A 6,772-nucleotide genomic window follows, 5' to 3' on the forward strand; every position below is an offset into this window, starting at 1 on the left:
CCGCCTCCGCCGGAGACACCAATGGCGCCGCCGCCGGAGACACCAATGGCACCGCCGGAGACACCAATGGCGCCGCCTGCGCACTGTGCGAGTTGCTGGCCGTGAAGCTGGGAACCGCGGGAGGCCCTTGTTGGCCGCCCGCAATCCACGTCGTCAGCCCATGAATCAACGTAGGCACCATGGTGTTGAGCATCATTCCAAGTTGTTGTTGCACTTGCTCTTGGACAAGCTCCGGAATCCGCGCCACTTGTGCCTTGAGTTCTTCAACCTCGCGCGTCTGGCTTTCCGAGCTGGTCTTTTTCTCCTTCCGCACACCAGCGGTATAGTATGACCCCCATTTTGTGGACAAGCCTTTGCCGGCCACACGACCAGCTAACGTCGGCTTAGTGAGCTTATCCTTGTTTTTCATTACGTTCAACGCCCTATTTAAAGGGGTGTCGAAAGGGGAGGTCTTAGACGACCCCGCGCTACTGCTTTCAGTGTCCTGTGAAAGGAACGTGAACCATTTAGAAATATTGGGGATTAATTAGAGTGCAACCATATGGAGCTAATTACACGGGGGTGTATTCCTTACCAGAAGAAGCTCAAGCGCCCTGGTCTTCGGATCCGTGGTAAGCTCCTTTGTTATCGGGTCCTCCTTGTACCGGGCCCTGACATAGTTCCTGGTCTACTTGTCACCGCTGTATTTCTCGAAGCGGGGCGGTAGGCCTTGCTCGGCACGCTCCGCGTCCTCCTTGTCCCATATAGGCTCCGTCACTCTGTAACCGCCGGGACCGAGTTTGTGTCCCCCTAAGTTCAACTCCCTCATTTCTTTCCCCCACTGACTTGATTCGGAGGTTGCACTGCTCTCGCACTTGATCTTGAACTCCTTGTACTCATCTTCGCTCATCAAAGGATATTTCGCCTTGATCTTCTCATAACTATCACCTTTATCAATCATTCTCTTCACCGCGCTTCTCCAAGTAGACAGGGCCGTGCTCATCTTCGTGAGGGCGGCACTGTTCACTTTATTCCCTGAGAGGCGTGTGTTTTCAAATTCGGCGGGGAACTTGTATCGTTCGTGCAGCTTCGTGAAGAGGAGGTTGCGCAAATTCCCTCGGTCCTTATGCCTAAGGTTCTCGGTGTTGATCGAGACGGTGCTCCGGAGAATGCACCCGAGCTGAACCGAGTACCCCTTGACTATATGTTTGGGCTCCGTTGGATTCCCGTCGGAGTCCACTTGAGTGAAATTCCTCCTTGAGGGTGCGGAGCGCATTCGGGCGCCGGTCCTTCCTTTGCTTCTTCGTTGGCTGCCATCTGTGTGTGCGCCGCCATCATCAGTGGTGGCATCCTCGGTGACACCATCAGTGGTGTCATCCCCGACGCCACTAGGGGTTGTGTAATCAGGATCGGTGTCTTCCGCGGCGTCCTCATAGCGGTGAGGTTGTTCCTCCATCTCCTGGGACAGCTCCCAGAATTGCTTGCCGCCCGAACCACCGGCCTCATCGTTGTGGGCCATGTTTCGCTCTAAATAGGAAAAAAGTTTGGTCAAAAAGTTGGTTATTGTCAAGGAACAAGATCATGGTCTCATCATTTAGGGTTTGTCGACACCGAGGCACCCTAAAAGCCTAAGCTTTCATCATTTAGGGTTTGTCGACACTGAGGCACCCTAAAAGCCTAAGCGTACATCATTTAGGTTCTCATCGACACCGAGGCATCCGGGGCAGCCAAGTTAAGTTTTCATCATTTAGGGTTTATCGATGCCGAGGCACCCTAGGTTGGGCCTAATCACTTGGCACTAATCACTTGGCTCTATTGCCACCTATGTTGGGTTTATCATCTAGGGTTTATCGATGCTAAGGAGAATTCTAAGTTGGGCCTAATAACTTGGCTCTATTGCCACCTATGGTTTAATGCAGCAAGAATGGCAAGGCAGTTGATCCTACTTAACTAAGTACTAAGATACCCCGGCCCATGCATTAGTCGCAAGTACCCCATATGTCCTATTTTTAGCAAAGTCATGCTAAAATTCATGGAAAATTTTAGCATGACCTTTGCTGAAAATAGGACATATGGAGTACCCGAATTTGCCGGAACGGAAGTTAATCGACATTCCGGCAAACTCAAGGGCAACTCGGGGTACCTGCAAATTCATCACGACACAATGGTCGGAGACAAAACCCAGCAAACTAGCAAGATGATCATCATCTTTGCAAGACAGTAGCTCAAGTTTTTGACAGTAGCCTCTGAAGAAAACAGCATTGCAACATTCAAGTTCACAGGATAAAAAAATTATCCACATTCACCAACCCACATGATGTTAAAACCCACATGAGCTGTAAACAGACTTAAAAAACCCACATGATGTTATAACTGTATACACTGAACATGATGATACCAAATGGGAAGGAAAATTGTATCACTCTAGATTAGTGTAGCCACTATCTAACAAAACCAGAATGTTAACAAAATTACACCATGATGATACCAAATTCTTGTAGCAGTACAATGAGTTCACAGGATAAAAAAATCATCCACATTCACCAACCCAAACTGGTGGAGATACAACAAACCAGAACCTCCCAGGTTTCTGCCATTTTATTTTTCCCATCGTATATGTTTTTTGATTCATGTCATGGTACTTGCTGTCAAACCAAGTATTTTCTTTCTACATAATCTGGGAAGTTTCCTTCTTACTGTCTCACTATCTTACTGTCTCACTACAAAAAACTAGTATGCTTAGTTGAGACTAGTATGCTTAGTTGCATTATGACAGGCAAAAACTACAAATATTTGTGTTTTTAGTTGAGCAATGCAGCGACAGTGTGATAGGCAAGTTTCAGCTGGCAAAGTGTCACGATTCAGACAACAGAGCAGCTAAGCATAGCAAGTGGATAGTTTAGTCAGTATACTAGTACTCTTTAGAAAGCATGAGACATATATTACCTGGAGGAGACTTCGTCGGAGAGTTGCCTGTGAATTGAAAATACAACGAGATCAGCAAAGGACAGTAAGATATATACTGAAATTATCATAACAAAATGCCAGCTACTACCAGGGTCAAAGAATAGATTATGATAGCTGGACAAGTACAGGTCAAACTAGATAATTTTCAGAACCGGTTTAACCACCGCAGGATAAAACAATGCATCCAAGACTGGGCTTAGACTAATATCCTCATAGCATAATCTGACATCAAGCAAATAATATAAGAACAGTGAAAATGTATGTTCACTGCAAATGAATATGGACCAAGTGTTCACATTCTTGGAGTAACAAATATTCATCTACTCATTTGTAGATACCTAGGAGTAACAAGACTGCACTTGCCAATAATGTTTTATTTATGCTTCCCAAGGACCAACTCCTAAACTGAACACAAAAAACTATGTGCACATCTGCAAGTTGTAGAAGGAAAAGGTGCAACACTAAAAAAACTATCAAACTAACAGATCCATTAATCAATTATGGACTTCTTACATGTTACATCTATCATTATGGACTTCTTACATGTTTCATATTGTTGCATGAATCCAAATTCACTGGAATATTGTTGCATGAAGCAAAAGAGGCCCTGGGCATCCATCCAACACAGCTAAACAAAGAAAATGTAGTTCCATGCTTTCACAATACAATTCTCTTTAGATTTCTTATTAAGAGACAACAAGATACTTGTCACTGAAATTTTCTTCAGATTTCACAGTACTGAATTTCAATGGGAAAAATTCTTAGTACAGTTCAATCTCAGGGAATCAAATATGGGTCATGCAGTTCCACTATCTGTATTAAGAACCATCGGTGGCGCTCCATGAAGAACCATGCCGCCGGCTGGTGCTGAGGATATGGGGATTGCCGGTGGGAGGAGATGGGATTGGGGTAGGGTCTGCCGGCTGATTGTAAGTTATACTATGTATTTGCTTGCAAGCATCAATGGAACAAGGGATGACAAACTATCTCCTCCCTTCATTTTGAACAAGAAAGGAATTGTACTAATTATGAATTACTGTAAGTGAAATAGGAGTTGAAATTACATGTAAACACTTGCGACATTTCTTCCCCGACCGCGGAATGTAAACAAGTACTAGGTAGAATCAGAGATAAATTTCCCTAGGTGGAATAATGAGAGGAAGCTATTTCTATTCAGAATGCAGCAATTTACGGCTTTGCTAAACATGATGCAGGGCTGTACGACATGCAGGCAATCAGATCCCTGGATCTGTGCAAGGGGAGGTCGTCTGTGTGATATGGCGTTGCAGGAAAATCTTGCACAATGGCTCATCTTACAGCAGCAATCAGTAACCTATGACACCATACGATACGTTGCCGCGACTCGCAGGGGCGGATCTAAAACTAAATAGTGTGCCGACATGCCCTGAAATTGTGAAGGCCCCTCCCTACCCTGGTGGGATCGATTGATTTTAACAACAGAGAGAAACTGACGGACCAACCTATTTGCTCATACGTGGAAGGAAGGAGACCCAATCAGTCCGCAGGGAGTGGGACGGGGTGGAGAGAGCGGCAGGATGCTCCGGAGGCCGATGAAGTAGGGGAGCTGTGGCGGCGAAGCGCGGCCCGAGGGGGCGTCGGCGGTTGGTGGGCGGAGGCAGCGGCCCTTGGCTCACCCTTTGCTCTTTTTTCTTGGTTGGGGGCAGGTGGCTTGCTGGTGCGACGGTCCTCGATCTACGGTAGCGGTCCTCCTCGATCTGCGGCGGCGGTCCTCCCGGCCCGTTAGTCACTTGGTAGCAGCAGCTTCCTAGCCCGTCGGGGCACTCCTCCCTGGTCCGGACTGGCCACGCTGCTCAGGGACGGCGAAGGAGGCGAGGGGGGCGGCGAGGGGGACGGCGAACACGGGGGGCAGTGGGTGAGATCGATGAGGCAGGGGAGAGATTAGAGAGATTGGGGATTTAGTGTGGGGGGAAGCTTTCTAAAGGCGCACCACCCCCTCGTGCGCCATAAGTACGACTATTCTAATGGCGCACCACCCCTCGATGCGCCATTAGAATTTTGTTTTAATCTAGCCCACTAGCCATATCTACAACCTAACCCTATCTACAATAGAACCCACCCACTAGCCTGACTAGTCAGCACGCAGCACACACACCAAAAGGTCATGGGTTCGACTCCCAGGATCCACTATATTTTTTATGCATTTTAAATGCTGTTTTTTATATTTATTTGTGTTTAAATATGTTCAAACTTGTTTAAATCATAACAGTAATATTTTTTTATAAAAACAGTAATAATTTTTTTAAAAATATGTTCAAATTTCTTACTTGAAAATATCATCGGCGGCGGCGCTGGAGTGGGGGAGGGTGCGGGGGTGCCCGTTGGCGGCGGTGGAGCGGGGGAGGGTGCGGGGGGCCGGGTGCTCGTCGGCGGTGGTGGAGCGGGGGAGGGTTGCGGTGGGTCGTCGGCGGCGGTGGAGCTAGCGGGGGAGGGTGCGGGTGGGATCGAGATGGAGGGGGATCGAGATCAAGTGTCCTCATGAATTCAGAAAGTGCCCATGAAATTTAAAAATATTCATGATATCAAAAAGTGCCCATGAAATACAATCGAGAAATGAAGACTACGATTTAAATACAATCGATCTTAGCTAGCTATCTGTTCACAATCTTCTTGCCCTTCTTTTTCGCAAATGGAGTTCTTCTGTGGAACGGACGTCCTTTAGGTAGGGTGGTCCTGCTTCTTCTTATGGTGTGTGCTGCTACTTCATCGTTGTCGTCATGTTCGATCTTCGGGTCGCCGTACTTGTCGAAGTCTTGCTCATTGGCTACTCCATCCATTCCAATGATCTTCCTTTTGCCTCTCCTCATGACAACACGACTGGGCTTTGACGGGTCGGTAATGAAGAAGCATTGGTCCACTTGGGAAGCCAGTACCCATGGCTCATTTTTCGCGGTGACGTTTGCGCCCGCGGTCTTGGATTTGGCTTCGGGTATAACCATGGTGGTGAAATACCGGTCTTCTTTTAGGACGCTCTTGGCCCATCTGACACGGAACATCGGGACCTTCTCTCCAGCATAGCTCAGCTCCCAGATCTCCTCGATCCTTCCATAGTATCTGTCCTTGTCGTTACCGGTGTAGGATTCCATCGTTACCCCGGAGTTCTGATAACCATCGCTCTTCATGTCGTTGTCCTCGGTGTAGAATGTGTAGCCGTTGATATCGTACGCCTCATAGGTCATCAGGTTGTGCTCGACGCCTTGTGACAAGGCGAATATGAGTTGTTCTTCCGCGGAAGAATCCTCATGTAAAGGGTACAACAAAAGCTTCTGCTTGAACCAACGCGTGAAACATGAGTTGTGCTCTTTGAGTATATCTCCGTCCGTCCTCTGTTGGCCTCGGTCATTGTACGTCTTCTCAATAAAGGTTTTGTGCTCTACCACCCAAGGATCGACCATGTCTATGTGTTGTAGCTTGACTAGGTTTGCTCTTTCAAAGTCGGGGAGTCGACCCTCGAAGTCGACATGCATTTCGCGGCGACCCTCACGGTGACCCCATCCAGCGAGCCTGCCGAGGTGCCTGTTGACGGGCAGACCAACGGGGTTCTCGATGCCTAGATAATTCGTGCAGTAGGAGATGCACTCTTCGGTCATAAAGCCCCTGGCTATACTTCCCTCTGGATGTGACATGTTGCGAACATATCCTTTGATGACACCATTCATCCTTTCGAACGGCATCATGCTGTGCAGGAACGTCGGCCCGACTTGGATGATATCCTCCACGATATGGACCAGCAGATGCACCATAACATCGAAGAATACAGGCGGGAAGTACATCTCAAGCTTGCATA

The sequence above is a fragment of the Triticum aestivum genome, chromosome 4A (assembly GCF_018294505.1).
Source record: "Triticum aestivum cultivar Chinese Spring chromosome 4A, IWGSC CS RefSeq v2.1, whole genome shotgun sequence".
In the NCBI taxonomy this organism is placed as follows: domain Eukaryota; kingdom Viridiplantae; phylum Streptophyta; class Magnoliopsida; order Poales; family Poaceae; genus Triticum; species Triticum aestivum.